The 18,784-nt window shown below is 33.9% G+C and overlaps 1 protein-coding gene across 1 annotated transcript in view; it reads left to right on the top strand.

Annotated features, from left to right (window-relative positions):
* The first annotated feature begins 574 nt into the window (after nucleotides 1-574).
* LOC128995455 (ABC transporter G family member 20-like) overlaps nucleotides 575-18,784 on the top strand; it is a 49,529-nt gene continuing 31,319 nt past the window's right edge. Inside the window, exon 1 of the mRNA XM_054420473.1 lies at nucleotides 575-709. The gene's annotated coding sequence lies outside the window, so the exon portion shown is untranslated. The remainder of the gene's footprint in view (nucleotides 710-18,784) is intronic.

The following is an 18,784-nucleotide window of genomic DNA, read 5'->3' as shown; positions in this document are numbered from 1 at the left end:
GCTTTATGGCAGTGTAAAATAAATAAAATTTAAAAGTAAGGTTTTTTTTACAAAAACTCTGTAGGGGTTTGTGTGTAGGCTACATTATTTTTTTCTTCTATAATCCCCAACTCCATACCCTATTTTCGAACATTATTAGTTTTACTATGTAGGCATTCACATAAACCAACTGATTACAACACATATCAAAATTGGTTTTAGTAAAAAAAATAAAATATTTTTAAGATCCTCATCACACTATACTTTGCCGTTAAACAGTAACTCAATAAGCCTTTAAAAAATTGAAACCTCTTAGGTATATATTTAATATATTTTCACGCCAAAACGAAAGATCACCCAACAAACCTAACACTGATTTCAATGAGACTTGAATGAACAATTTCGCTGAAGTTTTATAATCAAAACCCAACCTACACTACCATCCAGGATCGCGATAGGACTATTGAAACATAACTTCAAGCACCATGTTATCAGATAGCGTAGCACTTATCAACCCCCATATCAAGGTCACAGTCAAGGTCATTGTTGAGGCAGTCCTGCTTACCTCACTCTGTCTTCAGTCTGGTTCTGTCCCTCGTTGTCTCTACTCAGTCTCTAGTCTCTAACTGTCCTCGGCTCTGTATTTGACAGCGCGAGTGATTAACAATCTATAGTTCTTCAAAAATTGCTGTTACGTTTAGAAATATTTCAGGATTTATCTTTGTAAATGGTAAGTACTTTAGGTTAATTTTTTTAGGACAATCTATTAATTATTGGTGTATAAAAATATGTTATGTTTATTACATTAAATAAATATGTCAATAATTTAGGATGTAAATAGCTCTTTATTATATTTCCTAAACGATAAGGAATCCAATAATTAAGTCCTAAGATAACAAAACATATAACTGAATTAATTTGTAAAAATAATTTTATTGTTTTCACTGTAAACCGTAAGTTGCTCCACGATTAAATTCAGTTTTAAAAGGCAGTCAGCTTAACGTGTTACACCTATTGATTGCCAACTTAAAATTGCCAATAATAGTAATATTACTGTCTTAATAATGAATTTAGCACCTAACTCATTACGTTGTTTCCCCATGTACCTTTAAGGAGCGTAAGTAATTTATGTAGGTTGCCAGTTTATGAACATTATCTTTATAAAATATGAAACATTTTGTTATTTTATTGGTTCAAGTTCTACTCCAAGTAGCAAACATATAATTGAAAATTATGTTTGATAAGTTTTAGTTTTTATATCATAAGTATGAACTATCAGTCATGTTCATACAATTTTATTAGGCTAAAGGCATTCGTGTAGGAGCAGTGTAGGTTTACTGCAACTAGTAAATCAGCTTTTTTAACATACATTTAAATATATCTATTCATTACGATAAGTCAGCTCTACACCTATCAATGCTATTCTCAAATATATTATATTCTTGCTTCTAATATATTATTTGAATATAAATCAAAATTGTTTATGGAATTTGAAATGACGACAATGTTGGTCCAAATTACCTTCTCCACTTCCCCCATATGCTGAAGAGATTGTTGATCTTCGAAATTCACAGATTAATTCAATTCAAAACTTGTAATTTATATGTTGGATTACGACTTTTGGCATTGCACTACTTAATTGCTTCATTAAATAAATTTGTACAGGATAGTAGGTCAGTAAATAAAGAAATTCTATTTCAATTTAAAATTAGATGGTGTATTCAGCCTTCAATACTAAAATATAACTTTAATTACATTAGTATATTTGTAAATTAAATTTATGTATTTAGTAGGTCTGCGTAACACTTATTATTACTTTTATAATATAAGTATAAATCAAAATCATATGTAGTACTCTTACATATTGTAAATGTCATTACCAATTACCTAACAAACTTCCTGACTACGTAGAAGAGTTTGTTGAACTCGTATATAAAAATGTTATCAATTATAAATAATTTATTATCTTACTAATATTATAAATGTGAAAGTTTGTGTGTTTTTTTGTTTGTTTGGTTGAAGTTCAATCACGCATAAATCACTGGACGGATTGGGCTGAAATTTGGCATGATGATAGCTTACATTCCCGATTAACATATAGGCATATTCTTATCTCAAAAGTCCTTTCGGGCTCCGCCCCAGTGGCTCTGTAATTCCCCCTGTTAACCTTATGAGTATTCATATTTAAAGGGAATTAAAGAATTTAGTCAGCTGTTTCAACTAAAAAAGTTTGTTCTATGATATGGAAAAGTATTAAAAAGTTGTAAGATATACCAACAGAGTGCAGCACTATATTTTTTTTGCATTTATGAAAACAGCTAATTTGAACTAAGCAGCAACAAAAAACTGTGATTCGCAATGAGAACTGTCAAAGTAGGATTGTTTACAGTTATGCTTATGTTTTTCATTTCATGAATAATTTGTGAAATTTTGCGAATTGTTGATAATTTATGTTTTTCTATTGTTTAGGTGAAGTGGTATAACATTATGGATATGGTAGGTGTGTAATACTATAGAATACTGTAAATTTAAAAAAAGCAAATTTTATCAAACTGTGTCCTCCCTTATTGCAAACGCAAAGCTTGAGTATTACTGCAATAAGCATTTTATACTTATATTCCAACCCCGTACGAAGGACGGGTACTCTGCTAGTAGTTATATAAAAAACACATACAAATTTAAAATATTTTTATATATGTTGATTTAAAACTTTTTATACTACTTTATGGCATAGTTCATAAATGGTTTTGCATAGTTGATAAATAAATGAAAAAATTCAATTCGAATTTAAAACAAGGAATACAAACGATTTATCTACATAAAAAAAAACTAGTTCGAACGCTCACGTTGTTTGAAGGTTGGCTTTTTATAGCAAGTGTCTATTTCCCACTCACTTCGCAATCCTGATCCGCAAGTAATTTAACAAACACTTCGCATGTAAATCCCTCGGGTATGCTAATGATTAACAACTTCCCATCCCACCAGTGCGTTTCTAAACAAAACACATCAGGATTCAATCTTGATCCTTCAGCCTTGTAAAACACAATATCGGAGATATCTGATGTAATGGTTAGATCGCTAGATTAACCAAAGTATTATATTTTAATGAGACTTACTCACTGTATGAAAATTATTTATGTTAATAAAAAGATTACATTAACATGAAATAGTCAGGATATGTTTCTTTATCACAACTTATCATTGTGGTGGTCAGTTAGCTAACTCAAATGAGAAACTGAAAGGCGAATTAAAATATATTAAGTGTAATTACTGTGTAGCCGGTCTTTGGGGAAGAGTCAATAGCTTTTTGGTGGTTTCAAACTCGGTCCCAGCTATTCTCGATTATTAGGCTTTTAATAAAGGATCGTGTCTTTAAAAACGTATGGACTTAGTCAAAAGCTACTAAAGAAATCTTACTAATTTCTAAGCCCATTGTACACTAATGGAATTTCATTAACTCATAGCTGATACAATGCACATTTTATATTATTTATAATATCATTGTTAATAATTGTTTCAAATTCAATAGTCTATTGGCGTAGTTAACATAAAGACTAACCGGTTCATCTTCGCGGCAGTTTTAGCGTGCTCGTAGGAGGACCAACATCTCTGTACCATGTAGCCTAATCTAGATGTTGGACAGTCGTTTATATTCTTCGCAGTCTCCACACCTCAGATTACAGCCATGTTTTCCATTTATCACTACAAACACCTCGACAGTACGTTACCACAAACCTGCTACCTGCCCTTAGCCAGTAATGTCGATGGTTTGTTGAGATTTTTAGGGAATTCGATTATTTTCAGAGATTTTTCACCATTGGTGTTCCCAATGTAACAATTCTATTTCCGTTCTTCCACTATATGCAATATTTACGTAAAGAAATGTAATTACCGTGTAGGTATATGTTGAAGGTTCTATACAAAACAGCACATTTCTAACAGCTGTTGGTGATTTGCGGGATTTTAACCCGGGACGCCTGGACAAAACGACACGAACTTAAAAAACTGGATTAGCCTCTCCCCTTTATAACCATTTGGATAGATAACATACATTTTAGAAAAACAACCGATAAATTTGTTAAGCAAATAATTTGACAAAGTCATATTCTTACGTTTACATAACGATCAATATTTAAAATCTTAATAGTATATCAACATTGCTTATTAATTTAAATAACTTATAATAATTACTATCCAACGATAAAACTATGAAGCTAGTGTCCTACTCCTAGTGCCCTAGTCCTAGTGTCATACTAAGAAAGTTACAACTTACCAACTCAAGTTACCAGCTCCATTGTAAATAAGTGGGTTTATTTTCATCACATACGGGGAAGGCAATGCTTCCGTAGTCAGTCTGACCTTGGAACAATTTCCAGAGAGGCCTTGTTGACCCGTGCAAAAACACCGCGCGGGCTCCAAATAAACGTGTTATTGCTCGGATCTCTACTCAAGATCCGTAAACCTATTCGCCTCCGTGGAACGATTAGACCTACGTTTATTATAAATTAAAGATTTACAGTTAATCTTATTTGAAAAGACGTAGGACGAATATTGATTTTACTTACGCATGAATTATAATGAAAAATCGGGAAATGATGTAAACACATAAGTACAGTGATTTCTAGACTTAAATTCTATTTGCCATGTGATATTGTGGGTTAGGCCACATCATGAGAGCTTCTCAAAAAATTACAGTGTTGCTGTGCTGGAATTTTCGAGATAAATACTCGTTGAACAAATTCCAATCAAACAGGACATGTTATGATAGGTACAGTAATCCATAATCTAAACAAGCAAATATAGCAACGGACCTAGATTTGAACTACTAAAATACTAAAAATTACCTAAAATACTAGGTTGGAAGGACCTTTTTGCAGAGAAATTAAAATTAAATAAAAATGTCATTTAGTATACATACTTACATAAATAAGGTTACTCAGTTTCACAAAAAAAAAAAAAAAAAACACATCCAATAATAGTTAAATCAATCGTCTGTTTGAGTGACAATAATTCAACTAATTCATCAGGTTTATGCAATAAAATATAAAACTATAACATACATTTTATACAGAAGAATGGAAAAAATATATAATTTGTGTTTTAATTATCTATCTGTACAAATTACTCAACCTTCTAGGAACCTTAAATATACCATGATTTACAAAAATAATGGGCAGTATTAGGTTACTCGCACAGACAATATACCATTTGGTCTATGCATGGTCTGCGCTACTAGTAACAACATTAACTTTGGAAGAGGAAAGAAGTATTCAACAGTCCTTAGTGTACGTAGCTGATTTCATGGATATCCCACTTTTTGTTGACCTAGACCCAGATGGTATTACCACTCGCGTAAGCAGGGTTTGCTATTGGAAGAAAATTGATGTAAACCGGTTGGACGAGTGGTATTGGTCAGTTTTTTGCACTCAAGAGTTACCGGATTGGCCGGAGGCTGAGAATCATTTAGCAACAATCCTAACCTTACCGAAGTACGAAACCGATGTGTTGCGATTCCTGCGCGAATTAGATAAATCTTAACTCTGTGCGCTTCTTTGCAAGTCAAAGTCGGTCAGGATCTCCACATATTTTGGTAGCCGAACAGTATTACATCGAGGGTAAGTGATGAACATTTTTGATTTAATTGTTATTTTTTCAAAATTTTTATGCCTATGGTGACAGGTGACGTTTTAATACCGTTGAATTGTTTGCTGGTTTAGAGTTGTAGTATAAGTAGTAGAATTTCAACACGATATACATGTGTTTAGTAGTGGTTTATTAACCTATATAAACCTATACAGGGTGGCTGAAAAGTAACTTGCACCTCCAATTAACTTTTCAACCATTTGATATATTTGAAATCGGTTTGCGGCAACCTTCTTAGATATGAGGGGCTACAATAATCATGGTCAATTTTGAAAATTTTACCCTTAGGGGTAGCGGTGGTAGGGGGTAGCTCAAAATTTTCAAATGACAAGTATAGTCGAGTTTGGTATCATTTTACAGGTCATTAACATAAAGAAAACATGTACATTAACATAAAGAAAACCAAAATCGGCTCACTAATAACAAAATGGCGCCCTAAAACGTTTAAAATCCAAATAAACATGAGGGTGGCAAAACAATTAACTTGCAACCTCTTTAACTTTTTAACTATTTGAGATATTTGAAATCGGTTTGCGGCAACTTCTTTGGAAATGAAGGGTTACAAAAAATATGGTCAGTTTTGAAAATTTTGCCCTTAGGGGTAGCGGGGGTAGGGGGTAGCTCAAAATTTTCAAATAGCAACTATAGTCGAGTTTGGTATCATTTTGTAGGTCTTGACTAAACATAACAATTAACATAAAGAAAATAGAAATCGGACCATTAATAAAAAAAATGGCAGCTAAAAACTGTTGAGACAATGGTTATTTAAAGTAATTTAAAGTTGCCATTTTGTTATCAATGGTCCGATTTCTATTTTCTTTATGTTATGTTCATGTTTTGTCAAGCCCTGTAAAATGATACCAATCTCGACTATACTTGTCATTTGAAAATTTTGAGCTACCCCCTACCCCCGCTACCCTTAAGGGCAAAATTTTCAAAATTGACCATAATAATTATTGTAGCCCCTCATATCTAAGAAGGTTGCCGCAAACCAATTTCAAATATCTCAAATGGTTGAAAAGTTAAGTGGGGATGCAAGTTACTTTTCAGCCACCCTGTATATGAAAATAAATTACAAATACAATTTTAACCACATCGAGTATTGTGTATATACTCACATAAAATACAATTTAAGATCTTATATAGAGACAATTTATATAAACTAAGACTCTTTTCCCTCCTAAAGTTGAAATTGTTTAGAGATAAAAATACTTTAAAAGAAATTATGACTTACTGTAAAACGTCTCATAAAGTGTTCCAAGACTATTCAAAGTGATAGTATTATCTAGATTGTGTTTGATAGTGAAATATTTTAAAACAGTTTTGAAAGTATGAAGTTATAATTAAAGAAGGTTAAAATGTAATCAATGGTAATGACATAAATTCAAGTACACCCAGAAATGAAAAGATAACAAAAATAAAACACAGGAAGTGACAAAGACGTTTCTTAAATTGAAATGTAAATAAACAAAACTATGCTTTTACGCTAAACTTGTAGCAGAGAAATCAGCGTGGACGTTAAACCAATGTCTTTAGACGCAAATATGCTGTACTCCAGCAAAGAGCACATATCGTTTTTACATTTCTTTCTACATGTTTTCTGGATATGGATATAATTATACATTTAACAGATTCCAATTACTTTTGAACTTATACGGCCAAAGGTAATCTATTATCTGGACTCTAGAGCCAACGTTTTGACCCGACCCTTTATTACGTTACCAAGCGGAACTGTTGGCGGCGATCTGAACCTTCTCCGGAATACCAACTACTTGGCTAGACTTCCGACAACATACTGCGGTGCTTTCAAAATAACGACGGCGTGATTCAAACCTGGGGGTTAGAACCATAGACAAAAAGAATTAAATATAGACCGTCAGCCCTGCTGCGATTAGCATAGGTTCTGGCGTCCACCGCTGAGAGCGCTGTGTGGTTACGTAGCGCGCACGCCGTAACTACACGGCGCTCCCAGCGATGTGTGCCAGAACCAATGGTAACTATGGTAACCGCAGCACGGCTAACAGTCTATACTTAATTAATTTTGTCTATTTTAGAACTTATATCTTTATGACATTAAATATTTGTAAAGTAGGGGCGTGAGCAGAATACTAATGAATAATGAGATTTGTGTATGGCTTTGATGGAGGGAGAGTTCTAAGTAACAGGGAAAACACTCAAAGCTTCAGTTCTATCAATATTTTATAGATAGGTGGGTCTACGGTTTATTCGAGACAAGTGTCGAACGAGTTTGCGAACCAGCCTGATTGGACTATAGGAACGGGGGATTAAGGGGGGTAGAAATTGGGTTTCCCCATTTTTTACTCTAAAAACATAAAATTTTACAAATTCTTTCCAGACCATTTTGTAGATAAGAGCTTAAAAAGGAAATAATTTTGTGTATTGAAGCATTGTTATATGCCTAACGGTTATGGAGACAGTTCAAAACACTTTAAATTTAAAATTCCCATGTTATTCTTATGGAGATTAAATAAACTGTTGTATTTTGCTTGTTTATGGATATATTTTAATCAAATTTGTGTTTTTTATTTCATACTAAGCTATCGAAATTTCAATAAAAAACACACCTCAATACCTTCCCTGTAGCAGCAAACCAAATTACTCATTAAAATACATGTTTTTTTATAGGAAATAAATCTGACCATTTTCAGGGAATATTTTTTTGTAGAGATCCAGTCAGGTACATGGAAATTCGCTTAGTCTGCAGGTTTGCTGCGGTGGGGTATTCTTTTGTTATAGTTTAAAATCTGACGATCGTTGAGAAAGGCCGCCAGGGTTCTGATTCGAATCAAGAAAAAGCTATTGACCCTTCTCAAGATTGAACGAGTGACCTTCCGTTTGCTAGGCAAGATCTATCTTCACTCATCTTCATCCCTTCACCTATGGTTGAAACATGCCTCGTTTCATTCCTATCAATTGGTACAGTAATATGGTAATCGTATTCCAAAATAAACGAGTTGTATAGCTGTATACACCGGTTTCTGTAGTCAATTGCTTACCGTTGACCAAGCAGAACAATGTAGTGCTAATGTAACACTGCAGCCGATGTGTCTAGATGTCTTGGAGACCTTTACATTCTGTCACCACTTGGCACAAAGACAACAGAACGTCTTGACTTATCACTGCAGTGGCTGGAATCACAATTCGCTTATCAGGAAGCAATGTTTCCAGTTCTATTCATACCTTCGTCCTCTTAGGCATATCCTTAGCCCTGACGTGCATTGAAATAAAAAATGTTAACATTATGTACTGTGAATAGTGGAAATAATTTGTGTGCGAGTGCGATTTATCAGTTGTTGAGTTCAGTGTATCTATCAGAATCCGTCATATGTCAGGATATGGGATCATCCAGTTAAACCATAGGGAATTACTAACTTTGGAATAAGATTGTTCCTACACCTGTTGAACAGAGTTTTCTATGAAGAGGTTGTCTATGAGCCCGTTGTGGTAGGTATTGATAATCAAGATACTCCACTGATTCAAGAAAAGTGCCATTATGGTGTAAAACGCATTATGGTGGGTTCGGATCTAGATTATTTATTTACGATTTGGCTGTACGTGGGTTGGATTGAACCTATATGTCAGAACCAAATCCGCATGTTCTAACCACATTGCCTAAACATTGGCACACCTTTGCGTTTTGCCAAAGTCTAGTTTAACAATAGTTTTATAGTTTAACAGCATTATGAATAAACTGTTTTTACAACTATTGAAATTACACGCTGTCATAATTGGATTAGAAAGGGTTAGATGGATGCGAATGACAAGTAAGAATTAATCCGATTACATTAGTTGAAAACACTTTCAGGTTGACATTGGGCGCGAAATTGTTTTTAAAATATACTAGCCTAACATTCGCGAACCGGTAAGAGGAAACAAGCACGAATCTTGCATGGAAGTAAAAATAAAACTATAAGAATACTTGTTATTGTACTTGTAAATAATTTTCTAGGTGTTAACAATGCGTAAAACGTTGATTAAATTAATCCTTGTTAGTTAAATATTTGTTCCCTTATGCTTTGTTTGTACCAGAGTACTGTAGAAGAAAGCTCTTTCATACAAATAGCATTAGCGAAATAATTTGATTAATCTTTTTATATATCGTATACTGATTTCCCCAACAGAGTCGTGGAGTCCAATGTATTTATCGTTGGGCCATCAACGTCAAAATTTACCACAGCTAAATTATGTTTACAACTTCTCAAATCTTTTCTACAGAAAGATTTAAGCTAAAGATAAATTTTTGCCAATTCGCAATGAATAAATAATATTTCACAACATTCCAAAATAATTCTAAAACCAAGTTCATTTACATAGTCCACAAAGTCTAACGGCTGGCCATTCACAGAGGCATGACTGCTATCTAGTGTTTTGTAATTTGCAAGAGACCGTTAACAATCTGAATGTAATGGCTGCCGCTTCTCTAATCAATGGCTATGCAACCTTGATGCAAATGGGCCAAACTACAGTCGGCTGAAATGGAACAGTAGAGGATGACTTATAATCGTTAAGTTCCGGTAAAGAATCTTCAAACTGTTTTGAACGAACCAACAAAATTTTACACATCCACGAGTATAATAAATCAGAGAGTACGCAGTGACCAACGTTTGCACTTAAAAAAAAAAAATACCAATAATAATCCATCATAACCTCAACGTATGATGCATGTTTAAGTAGTTGATTGAACAAATCGCGGAATAAATCTCTCATAATATCTAAGCTGTGCAATCCGTCAGCTGACATTGAAGGCTGATTCAATTATCTGTACTCAGTCAATTGTTGACTATCGCAAGAATGCTACTTAACCTTCAGCAGGCTTGGCTACATTGACGCATTCAACTAGCTGCGAGAAAGGCTTTATATGTTGTTAAATCTATGCAACTAAAGCACTAGGCTGTATAATTGTATTTTCTCGTGAAGATCTTGAGTTTTCCGTGCTTAAACTTTCTACATTACAATCTGAGTTTTGTGATATTAAAAATGCAATTCCATTGGTTAAGTGACATTATTGCTTTGGATATTTAAGCAGCTGCAGGTTTAGAAACTGGATCAGGTGTCATCAAGCACACCTGATGGTATCTACATTATTGCAATAAACGCATAGACAACGTTTTTAAACATAGTAGTTATTGAGTATTGGTCATTTGGTTATCATGTTTTTTAATAACGTTGGTTCTAAACAAGACTGAGTCTGTCTTTTTTTTAGAGTGGTAAAACAAAGTTTTCGAAAGATATCAAACGTAAGATTTTAATGACAATAGTTTGTTTTCATATTAAAAAATAATGATTGTTTGATGATCTTAATGTTCGTTACTGTTCAAAAAGTCTGTTGGATACTTTTTTAATACTCAAGACTCTACTTTTCGCATTATTAATCACAAAGCTCCATATTGTTTTTTAATTGTAATAGTTTAGTTTTAACAAAAACCCGTTTAAACGATGACAGTAATGCAAAATAGTTAATGTTGAAAAAATTATCAATCTATCTATCTATATCTATATCTATATATATATATATATATTAATAGGCAAGCATGTTTCTTTAAAACCTTTTTTCTCAGCTCGTGTGCATCGTAGGGAAAATCTACGCATACTGTTAGAAAGCTATTTTCTTGTAGGTGTGCAGAATCCCTTTATAAATTTAAATAGGCTCAAAGATAAGCACAAAAAATGAGTTTAAAAATGTGAAAAAATTAACTTGGATCTTATGCGTTGCTATGCTGGTGACGAAATAACAACGAAATATAAACAGAAAATCAAAACAAATGGAAGGAACTCCAATCACATCTTTTATTTACAGTGTGGGGTGAAAATAGATAAGTGAGTACATTACATATTTTTGGTCGAGTTTCGACCACTGGACGACCTCTCGTACTTATTAATAGAATTAACAAAAAATTAAAAACGAGTAAGCCTAATCTGTAGGAGTGATTATAAAATGACTAAAAGCTAATCCATTTTAGTTGTGTTTACTACAGCTTTTATCAAAACAACAGTGATCCTTTTAGCTTATTATGTTTAGCTGAATGTTATCAATCCTGCATTTGTCGAACCTTCCAATTTTAAAATCCCACTTAAAGTAGGCCTACAATCAACTTTCTATCACCACATTAAACTAGTTTTAATGGAGTTTTATATGTTCAGTTTAAGTAGTTTCTCAAACAGAGGCAGGTAGGTTCACCACTATCAGAAATTGGGTATGTTACCATTTCTGATGAGTTTTTATTTATATTTTATTCTTGTAATAGTCGTTATACGTACACCTTTAAAGCTAGGCTACATATAATTTTAGTAGATGACAAAATGAAAATCTGTGATTGGGTTTGCATGTAAGTAGACTTCTCGCCCTATTATAATATCTTACATGTTTTATGTATAATTTAAGTAAGAGACGTTTATAATGCGGTGAAATTTACCTCTTTTTAGATTATACTAGCTGTAACCCGCGGGCTTTGCCCCGTTTAACTTCTTAATTTTCAAGATGATCTCGTTCGCATGGCTCAATCACGTCCTGGTTGAAGTTCGTTCGCTACGCTCACTCACCTTTAGGTTGGAGCTCGTTCGCTAAGCTCACTCACCTTTAGGTTGGAGCTCGTTCGCTGCGCTCACTTGCCTTCAGGTTAGCTCGTTCGCTACGCTAACTCGCCTCCAGGTTGAAGTTCGTTCGCTACGCTCACTCACCTTTTGGTTGCAAATTAGCTGTTGTCATAAATTGTAAAAGAAATAATAGTGCTGCACCCTGTTGGTAATCCTTATAACTTAAATGCTATTGAACATCATAGAACAGAACCAACTTGTTTAATTGAAACAGCTGTTAAGATTTATTAATTCCATTTCTCATAAGGTTAACATGGGAAACTCCAGAGCTACTGGGGCGGAGCCGATTGGACAGATCACGAAATTGATGGTGTATAAACCTATTCCATGAAATTCTACACGTATGTACCAAGTTTCGTGGCAATCGGTTCAGCGGTGTCTGAGTTTATCACTGCCAAATATATATATATATATACAAACATCCTCTTTTATACTTATAGATTTTACGATGCACGCTTTGCTGTGTGGTGAAAACGTCAGAGGACAGCTGATTGCCTACAATTTTACGATTTTGCGAATTCCCCATTTAGGGAATAAGCTATTATTTAGTTAAATTAGTTTTCAGACTCTGTTTTTTTATTGTATCTCGTCAACCTTTTGGTATACAGACATTGAATTGGTAGCCCATTGAAAATTGGTATCTGGGTCCGTGGTCAATTTTGCTTGGAATCGAAACATGAGATTCTAAGGCGAGCACCCAGACAAGATATCACGTGTACCTCAGACCGTGTTCAGAAACTGCAGTAGGTCTTTATTGAGAACTCATAGACAGTATACGATTGCAGCAGACTGACCATGGACAACCAGCAGTCCTTGGACTTGCCGTAGTTCCTGTAGTTCCTGTACATGACATATCACTCCATCGCTGCTACTCTGATAATTAGTGGAGATCAAACCTAGATACGCAGCATTTTATATGAGTTGTATTCTAAGCTACGATTGTAGTCTGTTAGTGGACAAATTATGTAACAATCATTTGGATATTATACATTGCATGCTAAATGAATAAATTATATTATTTTAATACAACTCATAAGAGTACATATTTTAAGGCAAAGATGAATAAACAATGATAGTTGAGCGGATGAAATTGACTACGATAGGCTGGTTCTTTAGCCAGAACCAATAAAAGCCCAATGATCAAACACAGGTAGGTTTAGTTTCAACCCTTACAAAACATTTTTTTTTTTTCAATAAACGATGTTTGAACGTGATATTGTTGTAAAAAATATAACGTCAAGATTTTTAACCTAAAACACATGAAAACCTAAATTTACAATATTAAAGGGAATCGAAAACTGTTTACGCAGGGGATGATTAATGATGTTTATACTTTAGGCCTACACACTGGTCAGTTCAGATTCAGTTTCGTTGAGATCTTGGTAATTGCATTCCTGATAGTGAACGGAAACAGCTCCTGGATCAGTCATGTGATTGAGCCGATACAGCAACCAACTGTTCTTTACGGGCGTTACCTGACAGTCCGTAGCTTTGTTAAGTTAGATGCAATCTAGGTTGTGTTTGCTGTATCGTTACGAGCTTGCATTAGGTGAAGTCACGGTGAAATCATTTTACTCGACGCAGCAAACCTCAAACAAAGCGAATTTAGGCTGCATTTATCTGAATGGATTTCCACTAAAATATACCCTTAAAATTTTCAGATTCCTATTTCCAAATAACATTGATTTTAATGAATAATTAGATTTGCTGCTACGAGGAAGAGGACGGGATAAGCTTAAATGAGTTTGCAAACCAGCATGATGGGACTATGGGAACGGGGTGTTATGGGGGTTTATAGAGTAAAAATTTGTGTTTTTTTTATTTTAGACCCTCAAAACATAACATTTTTCAATTTCTCTCTAAACCTTTTCAAAGAGCTTACAGAAGGAAATATTTTAGTATATTGAAGTGTTTTTATGATTATTGTTTACGGAGAAAATTCAATAAATTGTCAATTTAAAATTCCCATGTTATTCTCGTAACTACTGTTGCAGTTTGTTTGATTGTTTATGGATATATTTTGATAAAACTTGGTAAATTTATTTATTTTATACTAAGCTTTTCATATTTTACTAAAACACACTTTATTACCTTCTTAGTAGCAGCAAACCTAGGCACTCGTTAAACCTAATGTTATTCAAATAGATCAAATCCAAGTGAAAATCCAATCAGGCAAATTATAATTCGCTTTGTCTGAAGGTTTGCAGCGGTGGAGGTATTTTATCTCTGTGGTTGGGAAAGAAATTGCAGAATTGTATGTTTAGGGGTCGAAAATGGGAAAGACAAATTCCACCCCATGCACCTTCATTTTGCCTCTGGGGACATCAAAACGATAAAGAAAATCGGTCGTAGGTGTCCAACGTTTGGGGCTCCGGTAATAGCTTTTTCCCTACATGGGAAATTCACAAAAATCTGTAAAATTACAACAAATTCTAATAATTTGTCAAGTATTTAACTGACACAATCAGATCCAATCTGTCACAATGGTTAAGTTCAATAACCATGACAACAAGTAACTACATCAATGACCATGACGACAAGTAACTACATCAATACATGTAGTTCATCAATGCATCAATGCATGTAATCATCGTACATATCGGTTACTACAATAACGCAAGCTGACCAACTGCCCAAAATGACGTAGTTAACCGACAGATTTCCTTATTACAACAGATCTAAATGTGCGAGACCCTGGACTTAAACTGTAGCGACCTCGGGGAGTGGGTATCAGTTCCGGGGAAGGTCTCGCTTTGGTGCGGTATCCAGGTAGTCACTGTTTATACCGTAGATTAATTAAACTGCTCTTTAACAGAACGAATTTTGGTTGAGCCTATAGAGGGGTCATAATTCAATAAAAAAATATTTTGTTAGCTGTTAAGGTCATTTTTGTTGTTTGCGTGTTTTCATACCAATGGCAATTTTTTCAGTTTTTTGTTTGGAAACGGCTTAACGAATGTCTTGTTTGTTACTTACAACAACCTATTGTCAGATAGTTTCAGTCTAGACGACCATGCTTGGTATCCACCCAGCAACTTTAGACTTGAAGGTACTGAAATCAGTGGCGTAACTAAGTGGGAGGGTGAGGGGGATAGAACCCCCCCCCCCCAGAACACTAAAATGAAAATATGTATTTGTATCACAGCAATCCCACTTCTTTAAAATACAGTTGCGTGAAGGTTATAACTGAAACTGATGATTTTGTTTTATTAATCGTTTAAATGGTTGGTTCAGAAATGTAGATTGTTCTAAAGATTACCATGGTCCGCAACGCTTCCGAAAAATATCTTACGGCAATCTTCGGCATCTCCCTATGACAATAATTTTACAGTCTACAAAAAAGATCCACCAACTAGTTAATTAATTAATTGAGTTAATATTTAAATTCCATGCCCTTACAGACAAATGAGCACCCAGCTGACGAAGACAACTTTAGCACATTTTGGTATATACGAGTAACCTCGTATCTGTTTGCCGGGTTCTTCTGCGAATCAACAGAAAAAAAGTTAATCAAATTTCGTGCGCCGCAGAATCCGACAGTTGTTCCCTCTTGGCAGAGACTGTTGTAAGATTACCGTAGTTAGATTGCTGTAGTTAGTAGTTATATTCGTTTGCAAGTCAACGAACCTAGCTCGGCGCGATCACCGAGTTCAGTGTGGTTATGCCGAGTCAACATCGGCTCCAAGGTTAACAAAATGGTTAACCGCGCTCAATAACTACCTAGCTGTTGATACCCTTTTACGTAAAAAACAGGTGACTAATTATAAATCCCAGGTTATGTAACCTTGAACGATGAAAATACCAGTTCTGATGTAAGTATTTCCTTCCTATTTTAAAATTTTGAACTTGTTATGGTTTGTGACTGGTATAATAGCTCTAGCGAGTTGGGTTGCCGTTTTGACCTGAACAATGATTACTGGGTATATATATAAGGAATGGTAATAATGGATGGTAAATTTATTAAGAACAACAGTATGTTTTTGGACGAGAATAACCAATAACACCACGTTTCACAAAATAAGGTTTTCCAATTTTCTTTATACAACTCAAAATGTTCAGGCAGTAAAAAACTTCACCACTTATGTAAACCTAGAAGTAGTAATATAAAAAATATTTTTACTAAATTATTTGAACAGTTTAACCAAACCAAGCCACCTTAAAAAATAACTGTTAAATATGGGTTTCTTCATTATTTACCATTTTGGGACTTAGTTTCCACAATTAATTTATTGTATTTCAGTCACCAACAATAAATGAGGTATTCGTTTCAACAGCTAAAACAATGAATAAATAACTCAATAGTCAACCTGTTGATTTAAGATTTGCACAAATGGGTTTTCCTACAAGAACGGTTCATCGCAAAAATAAATAGTTTAACCTTTACATGTATATCACTGAAAATAATAACTTTTAAAACGTTTGTATTTCAACAACACTGGATTGGAGGCAATTTTTAATTAGGTACTGGGTTTTGAGTTTAGACACCTAAACTATATTAAACTATTGCAATCCAACTGTCCGTTTCCCAGAGGAAGCAAGTAACAAATATGTTCCATTAACTGAATGTCAGATTTCCCACCCAGTCATTCCGAGTCCATCTTATCCCTGTATCATTTCCCAATTCAAGCAGGTCACTGTTGTGTATATCACTATATTTAAGTTTCCTCTAGGATATATGCGTTTCCTTTGACAAACAATCAGCTGTCCTTCCGAGGTATATTTACTTTTCCTCGTCATCCTTCCGCACCTTCAGGCTGTTGATGTCATGACAACTAGCCAGTGTTGTGATACGCTGTCAACTGATGCTATTCTATTACTATTGCTTCATCGGGGGTATCATTTTAACAGTTCAAATTACATAGTTCCGCGAATAAATAATTTTAACAGTACATACTGTATTACGTATGTTTTGAGGTTGGGTATCACTTAAAGTAGTTGGAGGAAAGACAATTTTATCGGTCTTCTATGGCCTTTGAATATACAGTGTTATTCAAAATGAATGACCCAGTTTTAACGCTTTATAACTTTTAAACTATTAAACTTACCGCTATAAAATACACATCAAACGAAAAAGCAACTCAACGCCTTCCAAAGACACATCATTTAACAAAATCGATCCAACAGAACTGTAGATTTAATTGTACAAAGCTAAAAAGTAATCTCCAACTTTTTTTACCACTAGAAATTTGGAGGTTACTTGACGTTTTTGCAAATTACTTTTAAATTGTGAGGAAATCGACCAAAGTGGAAGGTATTATTCCGAAAGAGAATAAAATTTTCTACAATCTACTATTATGCATTTTTTGAAAATACTCAAGAAAGGTACCAAAAATTGCCTCAAAATGAAAAAAAAAATTGAAAATCCCCCTCTTAAATGTAGACAATAAACATAGCAAACATTAAATTTCACACTTTTTTGTTTTAAGCCAAATTTAGGCTACATTTATTGAGTATTTTCAAGATATGCGTAATAGTAGATAGTAGGAAATTTTATTCTCTTTCGGAATATTACCTTCCACTCTGGTCGATTTCCTCACCATTTAAAAGTTTTTTGCAAAAACGTCAAGTAACCTCCAAATTTCTAGTGGTAAAAAAAGTTTGGAGATTACTTTGTAACTTTGTACAATTAAATCTACAGTTCTGTTGGATCGATTTTGTTAAATGATGTGTCTTTGGAAGGCATAAACTCTTTGAGTTGCTTTTTCGTTTGATGTGTATATTATAGCGGTAAGTTTAATAGTATAAAAATTATAAAGCATTAAAAATGGGTCCCTCATTTAGAATAACCCTGTATTTACTGCTGGAGTGAAGGTATTTCTTTGTTTTTAATAGAAGTTTGTACTCGGTTTGAAATACAAATTAGCTTTTTTCGATTATGCTGCTATATAATATTGAGTTGTCATTTCCACATGACATCGGTTGACTTTGTTGAATGTTTGCTTGAAATGTACAAAAGAATTTGTATTTAGTTGTTTGATGATATTGGTTTTTCTCTTTTGTTGGAAAACCTCCGAAGGCCAAAGTGATTATTTTAAATCCCGTTTTACTAGAATCAATTTAACACTGAAAGGATTTAGATGTGAAATGTAGATTCGGATCAGCGTCTATTAGGGAAGAAAGGCACCCTAAACAATAAACATTTAGGGATGTCATTTAGATAAGTACTGAACAATGACGTTGAGACACACAATGTAAAAAATCATTGTTGAGTAGGTAAAATGTCATGACAGATTTTCGTATTTAAAAGTAGAATTTCTTCCATAGGAGAACACGAGTTGTATTAGACATGTAATTCAACATATCTGAACTGAAATTAAGTTTATAAACAGCGTGAACGTTATAACTTTGTCGGTAATATGTGTAATGTTTTAGTGTTTAGCCGTTGCCACAAGCCTAAAAACTTTCCTTCAGTAAAGTACAGCGTTTAAGTCTCTTGATCGGATTAAGTATCTCGAAAAGCCAAAAGACCAAACAAATTTCCTACCGCATCAAAAGCTTACATAACTTAAAATAAAACTCAACGTGATGTGGAATACAATTTCATTAA

The sequence above is a fragment of the Macrosteles quadrilineatus genome, unplaced genomic scaffold (genome assembly GCF_028750875.1).
Source record: "Macrosteles quadrilineatus isolate MER2022 unplaced genomic scaffold, UCM_ALF_1.0 Scaffold_5__1_contigs__length_97177068, whole genome shotgun sequence".
In the NCBI taxonomy this organism is placed as follows: Eukaryota; Metazoa; Arthropoda; class Insecta; order Hemiptera; family Cicadellidae; genus Macrosteles; species Macrosteles quadrilineatus.
Note: the sequence above shows the minus strand (reverse complement) of the source record. Positions and strands in the feature narration are given on the sequence as shown.